The following is a 16,792-nucleotide window of genomic DNA, read 5'->3' as shown; positions in this document are numbered from 1 at the left end:
CTTGGAATTGTGTGCTTGTGTGCATTGTTTAGGTCCTGCATCGCTGGTTTTTCATTTCACCAAAGGACTCAAAAACGGCTATACTTTTAAAAGATGCAAAATTGAATTATTATAAGCGAACCTCGGGAAGGCAGTCTTAATTTCCTGCTGATGTTATGCCGGTAATAGTCAGTAGTCAATCCCAGACTAATTATGTTCGTTTTTATTCCTTTCCTGTTCACCACAACTGCAAATACCAGAAAGTTCTGTGAAAAACATGGCCCACTACACCCAAATTTCTTTATACAATAATGAGAGGAAACTCGCAGGTGAAATAGACCCGTAGGCTATTTCTTTGGGAAGGAGTCTTCTATTTCTTAAAAAAAAAAAAAAAAAAAAAAACCCAACTCAGCAAAAGCTATTTTTTGACTCAACAGGGTGATTAAAATGCCTGCTTTCACCATGCTCGCCCTTTGGTTTCATATGTGGCCACTGTTCGCACTTTCTTGCAAGTTTCCCCCCTTGTAACTTATTTCTGTGAAACAGAGATTCCATCAGGTTATCTTGCTAAACTGGGCGTCTATAGATGAAATTGATCTTTTATCCTCCACCTCACTTAAAAAGTACACACACGGCTTTGAAAGCCCGTAGTTGTGTTTACTTCGCACCACCCCCACCCCCCTTTTTTTAAAATTAAATCTCCGCATTCGCAAATGATGCTTTGCCTGGGGTAGAATATCTAAAACGTTACCCGCCCGGGCAGTCCCTTGAGGCATCGAAACCCCAACCTTGCGCAGGCCACTGGAACCCGCACCAGAAACCTCGATTTGGAGTCCAGTTTGGAAACAAATCCGTGCTTTTCGCGGTGAAATGGGAACTTGCCCAAGCGATGCATCTGGCTTTAGATTTTATGGGGAATATGATCTGGAAAAGGGAACGCCTGTTTCAGGCGCGGCAACGTGCCCCGCGCAGATCTCCCGGGGCTTCCTCCTGCTCAAGAGCCCGCGGGGCCTCGACCCGCAGGGCCTCAGCCAACCTCTGGGCGCCCAGGTTTGCATGAGCCCCACACCCTGGCTTTCTCCCTTTCCGGCTTCGCCTGGGGTCGCTCTCCGCGGCTGAAGAAGCTGTTAGACCCGAGGAGAAAGTTAAGAGACTGAAGATCAGATGTCCTTAAAGGGGTTGGGGAAAGGGAGAGGCTCTTCGCCGTTGGTGCCGAGAAACTCGGATACCCCGCGCTTGCCGCGAGGCGAAGAAGACTGTCCTGGGGGAGCATCAGTGTTCCCGAGATTTTGCCAAAGTTTGGAGAGCCCGGAGGTAGCGTGTCCCCCACCCCCGCCCGCCACCGTGTTGTTTCACAATCCCCTCCGGGCTGCCTTAGGCGAGGGCCCGCGCGGGTGGGGCGGGGTGGGGTGAGGTGGGGAGGATGGGTTTCCTCCGTTTCCGCCCCCTCCGGAGCGGAAACGTCGAAGGGGTTAAAATGGCGCGGCGGAATGCGCGCGAGGAGAGGTGCCAGTGTTCGGCCCCGACGGGCGGGAGAAATGGGGTGAGGGTGTGGGATCCCCGGAAAGGGCCGGGAAAGCGGGGACCAAGGGGAGGTGTGAGGCCAGAGTGTCTGCCATTGGGGGTGGGTTTCAAGGCAGTTGCCGGTCGTAGTGGGGACCTGAGCGGCAGTAGGGAAGCTAAGCAATGGTTAGTGCCCGTCTTGGCCCGCCCTGGGGCAGGGTTATGTCAGGAAAGCGTCCTGGCACCGAGCTCCAGCCCGAGGAGACGATACTCCCCCTCGCGCGCACTCCGCGAGCGGGGCCGGGCGGGCGCGGAGGGGCGGGCGGTGCGCCGCGCGAGCCCAGGGCGCTGAGGTCGGCAAGTCGCCTTCGGAGCTGGCGGCGGCGCTTCTCCAGTCTACGTGGAAAAAAAAAAATAAAACTAAAGAAGCACCCCTCCTCCGCAAGCGGCCCTTTAGCCCTGGAAACGAAGATAGAAAGGGACTCAGGAACCGGAGAAGCTCAGTATAGTACTTCCCAAAGTTTCCAGGTTTGTCCAGCGACAGGGAATCCTGAGAGCTCTCCAAGAGCTGAGCCCATTTCCCCTTCCAGAACAAAACTAGAGGAGCGTTCCTCCGGAGGAAGGCTGCAGTTCAGGCCCCGCGGGGAAGCCGAGCAGCCCCCGCCGGCTGACTTCGGGCTCGCTTCTTCCTAGGGCAGCGGGGAGCGCCCTTTCTGAGCCGCCCCGGGCGGCAGGCGCGCGGCTCGGGGCGCGCTCGGCGCTGGGCCCAGCTGCGGGCTCGGACGTAACGGCAGGAAACTTATCGTCCCGTTTTCAGTCTCCCAGTCAAAACATTTGGCTAAATCTCGAAATAACTTTTTTGATAGTCCGGAAAAGAAGCACGACAAATAGACTCACCATCGAGCCTTGCGTCAGCGAACCATTTCCCCTGGAGTACAGTGAGATTGGTTTTTTCATTAGTTGCAGGAACTGAATTTTTGATGATTTACCTGCCTGCTCAGGCTCCTGGGTGTATTCTCCTCCCCTTCTTTCCCACTTCATCTGGTTGTCAACTCGGTTCTCTCTCTTTTTTAAAGCTCCTGATACTCAACTTCATCATATCCTTTGTAACACACGAAGCCTCTAGTCTAACTCAGCCTCTGTCAATGGTCAGCATAAGCCACAGTGTTTGCGTCGTCCTTACAAAACGAGTCATGTTTTCGGTTCCTTTGATCCACAGAGACGGAAAAGTGTTGGTTTGCATGTTTCCCTCGCCACCCCCCATTGCTTTCAGTGACGGCGCTCTCTTCCTAGTTACAAGTTCCCTCTCCTGCCAAACATAATAAAGATTTCTTTATTTTTACACGGACCTAAAGAGTTAGGAGAAATTCGGTGAGTGCTGACTCACCTTTACTCCCCCCTCCCCCACAGGATTAGCACTAAACGATGTAATCAGTTAAACCAACAGACTTTAATATCATTAAACATGGATCTCTCCATTAACCTTGGCAATAATGTCACTTCGAAGAAGGAAGTAATAAAAACGAAATTCTTGCGAATAAAATAAAATTATGGTAGCTGTCCACTTGAGGTCTTGGATGCAGAAGAAAGGGTTTGGTCTTTTTGAAAAGAGCACCTATTGATCAACAATTATTACTATGAAATAAAATTTGTAAAGCCAGTTCTACCAGGGTGTCTGCGCATAGTAGGTACTCAATGAGTATTTCGTCTTCTTTTCTTCTCCACATCCTTGGAAATTTTGGCAGGAGATACAGACTTCCCAGTGGCTAAGGAAATTATGCTCAAACTTCGCTTCTGGTTCATGAAATCTCCACTCACTCAAAAAAAAAAAAAAAAAAAAAAAAGCCCTCACAAAATTTACCCAGGGAACTTTAACAGCTTATTAAAACTTAATGGAAATAGCTAGACAAAATAAAAAGTATAGTGATTACATACGTATAAATCCGAAACATTAAATTATTTCGAACTTTCTCAGTGGCCGTAATAGGCAAACCATTACCATTCGATTTCGTTTACCGATTTCTACAGTAAAAACGAAAATTGTGGGCTCCTGCTCATTTCTCGTGTTTCTGCTAGAGCAGCCTTCACCCACACACTAATCTATCTAGACCTCATATTTTTCATAGCGCAAATTTTACCGGACGCTGCTCGACTATCCACTTTTAAGACTTGTGCGCTCTCTCTCTTTTTAATTTAAAAAAATAAAATGAGAAAATAGAGAAGAAGGCTGTAGCACTCACGGACGAAGGAAACCCACCTGCCCGCACGTCCCTCCCTGGTGTCGGACTCTCGGGAGGAGAGTCGCCGGGAGCGGCTGGCGTTGGGGATCTCGCCCGGTCATCTGGTCCGGGCATATTTCCTTTGGGGCCCATTCGCCCGGAGTAAACAGTCACATCGTAGTGAGTTTCCTAGCAAGTTTGCACTGCTCTTTAAACAACAGAGAATTCCCGCACGTTAGTCTCCGCTTTCAAGCTCCTCTTTCAAATTGTTAAGTATTTTTAAAAAGTGTCCCGAGCAGCCCTTTGGCCCTTTCTCCTACATGACGACGAGGCGGGTCACGACGGGTGACCTTGGTGTCTGCGGCAGGTCTCAGCCTCCTGGATCCGGGCTGCCCCGTCGGCGGAGCCGGAGAACCTGGGCGCCGAATTGGTCCGTGGCTCCCGCCGAGGTGAGCGCGTGGGCACAGCGTGCGCTTCTCCAGCGCTGCGCCCAAGTTCAACGCGCCGCGCGGGAGGAAAACTTGGGGCACCAGTCTCCTCTTCTGACAAGCGCTAGGGGCGATCTGTGGAGAGACCTAGGGGCGCGGTCGTGCTTCGGGACCAGGTCTTTACTTTTGAGATCTATATATCTCGTTCTAGAAAAATACCCTGTACGGAAGCCCACCATACAAATACCTCCCCTACTTGCCCTCCAGTGGTCTGCAAGCCCCTCCCCTGCACCGGGGTTCCCGCTCGTGCAAAGCCCAGGGCGAGCCGCCGAGGTCACGTTAAGTTCAGAGCCACGGATCCAGGTCAGATCGGATAAAAAAGATTTGTAGTCCGGCCCGGAGCTGCTGTCTGGGGCTCAGCCCCGCACCTACTCAAAATCCTTCCCAGAACGTAGCAGTTGATGGTTACTGGACTTCGCGCAAACTGGACGCCGCGCCTGAAGGGCCGGCGGGGTCACTGGCTGGCCTTTGCTGGGGTGGACAGGTCCTTACTGTTGCAAACCGAGACGTGAATGGAGCCCTCATGCTCCACCACCCCCGCGGCCCGGAATAACTCCAGGGCTCTCTGGTTTGGAGGGTCATGGGGTCGGGCGGGCCAGGGCTCTCTGGACCCTCGGGGTCCCGGCCGGGCCTCGCACTGAGGGGCGCGGGGCAGCGGGGACGGCGTCGCGCGCGGAGCCGGGGTCATAGAGCAGCGGCGGCCGAGGGCAGCCCACGCGGGCTCCGGCGCCACGGCAAAGTCGGAGGCGCTTCCTAGCTCGGCCTGGAGTGAGAGGCGCGCAGGGGGAACCGCTTCTCGAGCTTCGAGGCGCAGGCCAGTCTGGAGGGGAGGGGAAAGAGGGGCGGAGAGGCGCTCTCTGTTCCTACGGGTCCGGAGGGTCAGCGGAGGCGCTCTGGGTGAGGGTCGCAGGAGCGTCAGAGTTTGCAGCGGCCACGCCGGGCCTGGCCCGAGCGACCCCGAGGCGCTCCCAGCCCGAGCGACGCGGCAGCCTCTGCTTTCGGGGTGCGGGCCGCAGTCTGGCCGCAGGTCGTCCAGTCGCGGCCGACCTGGTTCTCAGGGAGGCCCCTGCAGATGGCCTAACGGCAGGGAACCCCCAGGCCCCGGCCTAGACGCGGAGAATTCACAGGGGGTATTTCCAGGCCCCAGTGGCCTCTGGGCAGGGGTTAGTTTAGAGTCAGGTTTCTGCTTCCACCAAAAAAGAATGACACAAGTTTCCCAGATCTGATGTGAACTCCAGGCCGACTGCTTTCTTAGGATCCTCTAGGTATGTTTGCCTGTAGAAGTGAATTTGAGCTGTTCCTCTTTAACCTTACGTGAGCTGGCCACAGGCCTGTTCACGCTTGGCCCCCTGTTAGGTCTGTGCCTCCTTCTTGGGGCCTTGTGTGTCCCACACGCTGCTGGGCCTGCTGGGGAGGTCCGGCACTGGCACTGTGCGGGGAGGTGGGCTTCTCTGCCAGACGTCTGATGCGAGTGAGAGGCCTACCTGGAAGACAGCAGGGAGGCAGGGCGAGGAGGGGGAGGGCCTGAGCTGTGTGTGGAGGGCTGGGGGTGGTAAGGGCAGCCTCCTCCCTGAGAAAAAGAGGCCTGTGGAGCTTTGCTACTTGGACTAGGAAGACAAGGTGGATATGCCCAGTCTAAAGGTGGGTGGGGCAAGGCCCCAGCTCCCAGAGACCAAACCAGGATGGCAAATCTCTGTTTTCCTGCTGTTTCTTGTATTTTAATCCCTTCCCATCTGTTTTCTGTTTACTCTTTAGTCAAGTGTTTCTGAAAATCTTGCCAAAAGGATGTCATTCGTTTAAACAGATAGTTATTGAGAGCCTACTATATGCCTGGAGCAGGAATGGGATAATGAATAGGACAGTTCCTGTCCTCACAGGGCTTACCATCCAATTTTCTCTATATAGAGAAAAAGACAGGCAATTAAAATATGCTGTGAAAAGGAACACGTGGGCGCATATATGATGAAGGGAGCAGGACAATTTAGGGCTGTTTGTAAGAAATTCAGAAAAAAGAAATGGCAACCCACTCCAGTATTCTTGCCTGGAAAATCCCATGGACAGAGGAGCCTGACAGGCTTCACTGTTCATTGGGTCACAAAAGAGTCTAACACAACTGAGTGACTGAACAACAGCAACAAGAAATTCAACATTTCTGGAACATAGAGAGAAGAGGACTGGGTGGGTGATTACCCTGGACCCAAGAGAGGAGTTTAAAGGGAGAGAGCAGTGCGTCATGGGGCCATCCTGGTGGTGGCACAGGAAATGATGCTGAGGAGGCCTTGGTGCTGCTTTAGATCAGATGCCCTCTACATTTCCCTTCTGGTATTAAGATTTGAAAGATTCACTTCTATTTTATTAAGGGGACTGGTATTCTGTGCTATCATCTGCTGAGGCAAGTGAAAGTGCAACTGTTAATTGCTGGGTTGCGGCCAAGTCTTTGTGGTCCCATGGACCATAGCCTGCCAGGCTCCTCAGTCCATGGGATTCTACAGGCAAGAATACTGGAGTGTGTTGCCATTTCCTCCTCCAGGGGATCTTCCCCACTCAGGGATTGAACCTGGGTCTCTTGCATTGCAGGCAGATTCTTTACCATCTGAGCCTTCAGGGAAGCCCAATATAAGTGCATATATAGATAAATAAAACATATCTATGCCTATTCTGCTGCATAGTTAATATTTCAGACCTTGAAAAGAAAAAGCCCCTAAAACTAAAATTTTTTAAAAATTATTTTTGATCATGCCTTGAGGCTTGTGAGATCTTAGTTACCCGACCAAAGATTGAACCTGGGCCTTTGAGTTTTAACCACTGGACCTCCAGGGAATTCCCCTTAAAAACTGATTTTAAGAGAACTCATCTAATATAAAATTTTGTGACAATATTGCAGTTAGAAAATTTATATTTGAGGTGAACCCTAAAATAGTGAGGAAGACACTGTTCTAACCACATGAATTTTCAATCCAATGGAAGATACAGAGAAATAAATACAAGCTGTTCTGCATCTCTGATATATAAAGGGCAGCAGACAGGGCAGGCTTTGAACTCTCAGAAACCAGATCATGGAGTGGGGCAGTTAGCTCGGAGTAGTTCAGAGAAGTCCCATGGAGAAATTTGGATAATATTCATAGGAAGAGAAAGCTTTCATGGATTGACATGGTCCTTTTCCTCTCAGAAAATGTTGGAGCCTTCCTGACATTTGGGAGTCTCAGGACTGCTTGAAGCTAATGACTCTGCTGTAGAGGGACAAAGGAAAAGTCTTGCAACTAACTAGAGTTTAAGAAATGTTACATTAATGTCCCCGTGCTTAATTATGAAAATACCTAGATGTTGTACCTTTAATTGGAGCTACTGAATCCTTTCATAGCATTTTGGCAGGGGCAGGTTCAGTTCAGTTCAGTTGCTCAGTCGTGTCCGACTCTTTGCAACCCCATAGACTGCAGCCCGCCAGACCTCCCTGTCCATCACCAACTCCCAGAGTTTACCCAAACTCATGTCCATTGAGTCGGTGATGCCATCCAACCATCTCATCCTCTGTCGTCACCTTCTCCTGCTCTCAATCTTTCCCAGCATCATGGTCTTTTTGAGTGCCTGCTGTGTTTCATAGGCACGTCACGTACATTGCCTTTTCTAACCCACATAACAACTCCATGAAGTAGGTGTTTATATTTCCATTATATAGATTAGGAAACTGAGGCCTAGTGAGTTTATTATGCAAGGTCACTTGGCAAGTAAGTTGCAGAGCTAACTGACTTCAAGTCTGTGTTCTGTTTACTCTTCTCATGAGGTCTTTTTCCAACCCGGAGGGTGATGAGCCTTGAAAAGAAAATCATATTAAGAGAATTCACATCTGAGGGCTTTCAATCCCTGTGGAAAAAAATAGGGTTGGGTGAACTTATAGTATCTAAGGAGATCACAATATGTAGGAATGTTTCATACAGATTGAATTCACACATGTGATTAATTTGTTTTTACCATCTTTGTTTGCTAGAAAAATTTCAGAATAGAGATGCTGATGTATTAATTTTGTTTTATTATACAGAGAAACACATATGTATAGTCTTCTATCTTGTATTTAAATGGAAACTCTCTTTTTGTTTCCCAGTTAGTAGTCTCTAGGTCACTCTCCCTGGGTTGATGTGCCCAACACTCTCCTAGACATATTTACTCCTTCAGACAAGCCTGCTCTTTGCCCCTGTGTATAGTGTGCCTGCACAAAAAAACAGAGGCTCAGAAAATTTAAATAATTTGTTCAGGATTACACAGCTAGTGAATGGCAGAGCTCCAGTTCAAACACAACAATAAAGAGTATGTATTTTCACTAAAACACACTGCATTTTTGACTGTGCAAATACTAAAAATTGTGAGTACTTGCTAGTCATTTTATCCCTCCTTGGCCTATGTCCTCAACTAAAACAGCTGGATAACTATTCTTATCCTGTTTACTTCATGGAGTACTCTTAAAACTCAAAAGCACTGTAAGAATTTTTTTTTTCTTAAAGCTAATCCTAATTGTTTAACTTAATTGACTCTCACAAGAGAAAAATATAAACTCTAATAGCAAGTTTATTATTAATAATCTATTGATGGGGAAAAAAAAAGCTTCTAGCCTAATAGGATCAGAATCTGATGAATTATTGCTGTTCTTTGTTTTATTAATTACTGTTAATGCCAAACATTTATTGGACATAGACAATTGCCTTGAGCCTGTAGACACAGAAACTGCGGCAAGTTACTTTTCAGAAAGGGGCTTCAAATCTAGTGGGTGAAAGAGAATATATAAGCAGTAGATTATGAAAATGTGCTAAAAGAGAGGCCCAAGGTCTCTTGAGATCTAACAATATTCTGCACTTCCCTCACCAAGGCTAGAACCTTTGTCTCCCCAAAGTGTTTGTCAATCTAGAAGACACCTGGGCCGCTAATTGAAAAGTGAAAGTGAAAGTGTTAGTCGCTCAGTCATGTGCTACTCCGCGACTCCATGCACTGTAGCCCACCAGGCTCCTCTGTCCATGGAATTCTCTAGGCAAGAATACTGAAATGGCTCATTAAAAACATAAAATCCCACTCACTTTTGTAGAGTCAGATTTTCTGGAAGTGGGGCCTGATGCTTCATTTTAAACAAATTCTCCAATAGCTCTTATTCTAGTTCTAGACCAGAATTTGGAGAAAATAACTAGACCACTTGATTACAGTCAAAGTGCCCTAAAGGAAAATAGTCCCCCAGTGCCTAACTGGGATGTGGTTATACCTTACCATCAAAAGTTAAGAATTCAAACCCACGTAGGGAATTCAGTGTGCTAAAGCATAGGAAAGTTTGACAGGAAATTTTCAAAACAGATGATGATGATGACGTACGATTATAACACATTATATTGGGGAACATTCTGGCTGATAGTTTTACCCGTGAGTTCATTTAAAATTTGTGAGTGGATGCCACTCAACTCCATCTAGTTGATTAAATAAGAGTAGAGTAGAGAGTTCCAAATGCTCTTTTATTTTTTTTCAGGTCAAGGAATCTTTTTATTCCAATGAAACTTTAATTGGGAGGCTGACGTATAAAGAACTGCTGTGGTTGAAGAAAAGGATGGGTGAGGAAGAGGTGGGTTCTCTGAAAACCGCAAGTGCAGCTGCGAATTCAGCAGCTTGTGAGGGACATAAGCCAAGGACTGGGCTTGTGTTCCAACCCTGGCACTGTGTGGGCACATAAGTGCACAGTGTTTGATGACTCCTATGGACTAAATCTATCCTCTCTGTCATATTCCTATGTTGAAACCTAACCCCACACCAGTGTATGGGTATTTTGGAGATGGGGTCTTTAGGAGATGATATTATGAGGGTGGAGCCCTCATGAATGGGGTTAGTGCCCTTGTAAAAGAGACCCCAGAGAGTTTCCTTGCTCCTTCCACCAGGCAAAGCTACAGTCAGAAGACTTCTGTCTATGAGCCAAAAAGCTGACCTACACCAGACACTGACTCTGCTGGCACCAAGACCTTGGACTTCCCAGTCTCCAAAACAGTGAGAAATACATTTCTTGTGTTTATAATTACCCAGCATTTGGTATTCTGCTATATCCGTCCCAAATGGACTAAGACAATGACTGAGCGAATAAATGAGTAAAATGTCATCATTTCTGTTTCAAAATGTAATTGAGAAATGCAAATCTTGCCAATTTTTTTTTTTTTTAATCAGTAAAGACTAAAGTAAATAATCCATGTAGTGGCTCATTTTCATCTGCAAATTCTTTTGGCCACGAAATGGTCCTGCTTGCCTTCTTTGAACATGAATTTATGAAGCATTTGGTTTTTACAGTCTAATTTCCTCTAGGACTGTTTCCACTTGACTTAGTCATGAAAAGAACCCAGGTGAAGTCAGGAAACCTGGCAGAATGCAGGCTGCTTTGTATACGAGGGTGGCAGTTGCATAGGACAGAAAGGAAGCAAGGAAACCGTTTCTCTGTAAGAATCTCACATGATTAAGTTTAAAAATAAAATTTGTTTTTTATCTGATGATGAAAATAATATATTTTCACTGTAAAAAGTTTGGAAAATACAGTAAAGCACAAAGAAGGAAATAAAAAATCACTTTTCCCTGTCATTACCCAGAGATAATGCTATTATTGGTATCTATCATTCTAAGCGTATCTTTATACAGTAGTCTTTAAAATTTTTTTTTAATTAATTAATTTATTTTTGACCATGCCGGGTCTTTGTTGCTGTGTGGGCTTTTCTCTAGTTGTGGTGCACAGTCTTCTCATTGCAGTGGCTTCTCTTATTGTTGAGCAGGGGCTCTAGGGTGCTGGGCTGCAGTAGTTGGGGCCCGTGGGCTCAGTAGTTGGGGCTCATGGGCTCTAGAGAACAGGTTTAGTAGTTGTGACGTACGGACTTGACTGCTCCACAGCATGTGGGGTCTTCTTGGACCAGGATTCAAACCCATGTCTCCTCCATTGCCAGCTGGACCCTTTACCACTGAGCCACCAGGGAAGCCCTATACAGTAGTCTTTTTTTCTTAAATTAGGATCACATCCTAATGTGTCTTAAACTTGCTTTTATCATTAAATAATGTACCTGAATATTTCGTATGTCATTAAGTATTCTTCTATAACATCATTTTAAAATTTCTACATTATAATCTATGGAAGAAAGTATCACATTTTGTCAAACTAATTTTTAATTGTTGAACATTTGGATTGTTTTCCATTTTTTCACTAGTCTGAAGAGTGTGACACTGAGTATCCTTTAATCTTTGTGTGTCTGTGTCTCAGTATTTAAGGAATGCATATTTTATAAGGCTTTTGACCCCCCGGAATGGTTGGACTCCTGCTAACAATGGATGCAAGTTCTTGCTACTCACCCTATAATGACAGTCTGGCTATTTATGGTCTGTACTAGTTATTTGATAGTGAGCACACCACTCTCCTAGCTTTGGGAAGAAAGGGAGGGTATTAAAGCCCTGGATGTAGTATAGATATTTTTCAGATATTTACAGTTAAAAATCTATCTCAATATTTTGCTTTTTCTTAAAATGCAGCATTGTCTGAGGAAGGCTGATTAGCTGGCTCTGGCTGCTGCCTCATGCCTGCAGGGTGTTCTGAGTGTTTTCATCTTGATTTCAGAGCTTCATGCTTGGGCCTAAATGAGACATTACCCCAGAAGAACTTCTTCCGCCATGACCACCGCCACTTCTGAACTGAGTCTGTCTTTGGCTGTGAATTTGCTTTGGGGACTTCTCTAGAAGTTAAATTTGTTTGTGTGGAGGTTGAAACTAGTCATTTGACCACATGTGTGATATGAGTCACATTAGAATAAAGATCTAGGAGGGTGGTAAATTGTTCTGCCTAAATTGCATCAATAATGGCAGTGGATATTATCACTTACAGCTACACAAACAATACAAACAATATCTTTCCCAGTCCTCTCAGTTCAGTCTGGGTTTGACTTTTTTTTTAATGATCTGTACACAAAAGTGGTGTGTGTGTGTGTGTGTGTGTGTGTGTGTGTTGGAAAATTTGAACAAGATTTCCATATGTAGTTGTGGTATACTGCTATAACCAAGTGTTAACTCAATATACACACACTACCCATTTAGGGAAAGTACACTAACTTTCTTTTTTTTGCTTGCAAAACTGAAAGATTGGCAGAACCTTTAACTTGTAACTTGGCAGTATTGCAATTTACAGGCAAGAAAGGCAAGCTCAATTGGGTGAAAATTGTTTGAGAAAAAATTTTTTCAGTCTTAGACAGTGAACATCATGTAGCCGAGTGTGCGCACTTGGGCGTTTTCTGCTTGATTTTTAACCACATCCATTGGCATGCCAGAGGTAGTTAAAGCTTCCCAGTGGAGGCATGTGAGGTGCAGGGGAAGGTGTGAGGATTTATGACTGTCCTGTCCATGCAGGTAATGTTAAAAGTACTGTTGGTTTACTTGTTTTGAAATATCAATTGGGGAAATATGAAATGTGACTTTATCTGAGCTTCATAAATCCACCTTAATCGTGAATTATGTAAACACAGACCTGGGGATTGGGAGGTCAAAATTAGACATTTTTCAGGCCTGAGCTTTCTCTGTGGGTTCTTGGAACCTTTGTGGTTCCCGAGACGCGGCAGGAACCTGACGGCTCTGAGAACAGACTTTCTCTGCTGAATGCTGGGGCCTTTGAAATCATCTTCAGAATGAGAGGAGTCATGAAGTCATGAAAAGCTCTTTCCTTTTTAAAATGTTCAGACAGTAGCACAAACATCTGGGAATTTATTTAAATACTCTGGTTCCCTGAATTACCCATTTCCTTAACATATACTTTACTTATTTTTGCAAGGGGGATAAATTTCCACTTTGTGTTTTTCCCGGTTCCACCGTGTTAGACTCCTCATTTTAACATTTAGTTTGCTTCATACTTAAGAGTACAAAGGAGGTTCTATCACTCGAGCTATGATTTGGGGGGTAAGGGGGGTAGGATGTTGTCAGGTGTGTGAAGCAAAGTGATTTTTGTGTGGTCAAGTTTCATTACATTACAGTTTCATTTCTTATAAATCAAATAAAGAGATGGCCAAAAAGAGTGTATCTTTTTTTCCCCCATTTTTAAACACCAACAAATTATCAATTGACACCAGACAAAAATGAAAAAAAAATAGGTAAATACAAAATAGAATTGATTATAAATCTTAGAAATGAAAAGTACTGTCATTGAAATAAAAAAGTAATTGCTTCAGTTATCTGTTATACTGGAGTGTATCTTTTGAAAAATAATTAAACAACAATATTCTACTCAATCCTTGAATTAAGCAAAACTGCCACTCTCTTTCTCCTTTTTAGAACTTAATTCCTCTTTCCAATTTCAGAAGTCATGAGACTTCTCTTTCTTTCTCTTTCCCTCACCCTGCAATGTCTCAAGTGGTGAAAATGTATGAGTAGTTGAGGGACATGGGGAGTAGTGGTCAGAATTCTCAGGAAGCTAGAATAAAAGAAACCAGCTTGATTTCTGCACTTGGAAAATAGTTTATGTCTATTTATGGATATGAGATCTGGACAGATGTAAAAGTCGGGACATACTTAAATATTTCAGCGTGTAATATTAGATGATGAGACAGTGCAGTGAATATAGCTTCCTGGTTTGTCGGTGTGGTTTGGTCTCTTTTTCTGTTTTACTTGTCATATTCGTAGTAGGTTAAGTCAGTGTGGTTTTAAATGTTCAGGACGGGGCTATTTTAAACTAATAGGACTTTGTTATCGTATGTGGTTTGCCAGTTTATGATCAATTAAAATCTGAGAAAAAACATGGGTTCTCTCGAGCAGCATGATGATACTAATAGGATTTAAGCTAGTTGATTTATTTAGTAGCCATTTTAGCACATCACAGCTATTACTGTGAACTTCAATGGATTATAAGCAACAGTTGCTATTGTGCAGCATCAGACATGGAAATGTGGGGACTGGGCTTAATATATACAAATTTAGTTGGTATAAGCTGGCAGTTGCCTATTATAATATCCTGTTGCCAGTTGAAATACTATTCATTTGCCTTTATCTCATAAAAGGAGGTTGAAGGACATATTTTTAAAAATTCTAGCTACATGAACTGGTTAGTTTATTTTTTTAAAGTTAAATAATAATTAATTGTGATTTGTGGGTCATTTCTTTTCCCCCATTGTTTTAGTATCTGTTTGCTTAAATAAATAAAGGAATATTTTGGCTATTTCCTCCTTTACACTAAATTGAGGAGTATTGTGAAGTGAGACTGTGACTGACTATGGAAAGGTATATATTTGTACTCTATTATCTGGGTTTTCTTCTCAGTGTCTCTTTCTGGTTCAGATGGAATTATCCATTTTATATCTAGGTCTGGTGAAATAGAAACTGAGGGAGAGAGCCCTTCTAGGCCCCCATTTTCTGAAATGTCATGTTGCCTGATGTGAATGAATACACAGTCATACTCTTGTACCCTGTGACTGTCAGTGAATATAGGCACAGATCCCAACTAGGAGAAAAAGATAGGCCTAAGGCCCTCGAAGTATGAGGATGTGTTGCAACAAGTCCCAGAAGTAGTAGTTCATCACTGAGATCCAGAATTACTCATTTTGTGTTGTGATACACAGAACCAAAGCAAGGTTTTCACTAGCTGGGGTGAAAGTGCCCAAACCTATCTGGTTAATGAGAGGGCTGATAGTTTTGGATGTTTTTGTTTGTTTTGTTGTGTGTGTATGTGTAGAGGGTGTTTGGTGAGAGCCAGGCAGTGTGAGAACAGTTCCGGGGGTCTGATCCCTTTGGGAACAACCCCAAGTTTCTCATCTGAACCTGGTAATTTTTGACTCTCATTTAGCACAGTACTCGGCTCCTAACGAGTGGCTTGTTTCCTCGCTGTGGTATAATCTGATGCCTCTGCCATGTGGTTGCCTCTTCCCTGTCTCTACCCCCTGCCCCCAAATTTGGCCTTTCCTCTTGAGATCTGGGTCACAACCTTTGTGGAAGGGTGGAAAAAAGTAGAATTGGCAGTTATCCCAGTGATCTGGATTCTAATTAATTAAAGTCTACTTTTTTTTGGTAGGGGGGAATAGTGCCTGCAGGCATTTTGTGGGAATGATGCATTTCTTAATGACTAACTCTATCTCTAACTTTTTTGGACCCAAGGGGGAAATATAAAAAATAATTAGCTACAAGGGGCACAACTGAAAGTATGAGATTTACACTCAAGCCAAGAACTTTATTTGCATATCAAATAAACGACAGAGTCATGCTTGATGTCTCAGAATCTCTAGTTATCATAATCAGTAAAGAAAGTGAAACCAGATGTTTTCATTTAAGCTTTGAATTGTCTTACTATTAAAATAAAAATCAAGTTTCCTTTAAGTATTCTTCTAGGTCCGATCTAATCTTTTTTTTTTTTTTTTTCCTAGATAGAATTCTCAGAAAGGCCAATGGCATTTTGAGAGTGGAACCTGGAGTTTTGCTGGATTTAACAGTTCTCCCTGAAGCTATGTACAAATTTTGTTCATTTGCCCTTTTGCTGTATATTTCTTAAAGTGCTATTTTTGTTGTGGTTTTAGTGATTCTCATCCAAAAACATAGCAGTCTCATGTCATGGAAAAACACTGGACTGGGAGAATCAATTTTTGTCTCAGTCCTTCCATTAAATGAAAAGATTTGAGCTTTTGGAAAACCACTTTAACTCTTTGGACCTCAGCTACGCTAGCTGCATGTTGGTCAGCTGCGTAAGGTCTCTTCTTTTGTCTAATATTTTATGTCTTTATTAGAACAAGCACATTATAGCAAGCTACAAGGATGCTTATCTGTAGAAATTTGACATCTCAAGCTTCAGAATAGCACTGCTTTAGCTTTTAAAGTGAGTGTCAGTGTTGGCAGAGTATATACATCTTAGCATTAGAAAGGCAAATACCATTAACTTATTGAACTGACAGTTTGAAAAAAATTTTAATGTATTAAGAATAACATTTACTTTTTTCTGTTATGCTGTGTTCATTGCAGAACATTTATGAAATTCATAAAAATGAAAAAAAGAATCTTAATATCACTACTCAGAACTAACCAATAATATTTTGATATATTTTCATTCCTTTTGGCTCTTTATATTTCTCTTACATTCTATGCCATATATGATTTATTTTTACAAAGTTTGTAAAGTATTTTTACATTGTTTATGCTGTTTTGTGTTTTTTTTCACTTGAGAAAACATTGTGAGTTGCTTCCCATGTCCTTATTCTGAAACATAATTTTTGAAATCTGTTTATTTTCATGTTTGAACTATAAAACAGATATTTGCCAGATATAAAGATTTAAGCAATAACTAGTTTCATAAAGCAGAAAATTAAACTCTCTTCACACACTGCCAACTCACTTTGTCTCCATCATATTCCCTGGAGGTAACTATATTTAAAGCTTGGGGTATATTCTTATGGTCATTAAAAAATGTAAGTATATAAATGTATGTGTATGTGAGTTTTTTCTTAATAAGGTCATTTTACTCAAGCCACTTTACACTTTGTGAGTTTTCTGGCAGCATCACGGGTGCATGGTTTCTTTATTTTTTTCTTCCAGTTTTATTGAAGTATAATTGACACACAGCACTGTATAAGTTTAAGGTATACAGCCTAATGATTT

General features: G+C 43.8%; 1 long non-coding RNA gene across 1 annotated transcript; it reads right to left on the bottom strand.

Moving 5' to 3' along the window:
• Nucleotides 1–182: 182 nt before the first annotated feature.
• Nucleotides 183–3,042, bottom strand: LOC123328833. The gene is made up of 2 exons (XR_006543817.2): nt 2,380–3,042; nt 183–1,878 (listed from the first exon to the last, which is right to left on the bottom strand). It is a non-coding gene; the product is annotated as an uncharacterized LOC123328833 (long non-coding RNA).
• Nucleotides 3,043–16,792: the final 13,750 nt, after the last annotated feature.

The sequence above is a fragment of the Bubalus bubalis genome, chromosome 13 (genome assembly GCF_019923935.1).
Source record: "Bubalus bubalis isolate 160015118507 breed Murrah chromosome 13, NDDB_SH_1, whole genome shotgun sequence".
Taxonomy (NCBI): domain Eukaryota; kingdom Metazoa; phylum Chordata; class Mammalia; order Artiodactyla; family Bovidae; genus Bubalus; species Bubalus bubalis.
This window is presented reverse-complemented; position numbering and strand designations above follow the sequence as displayed.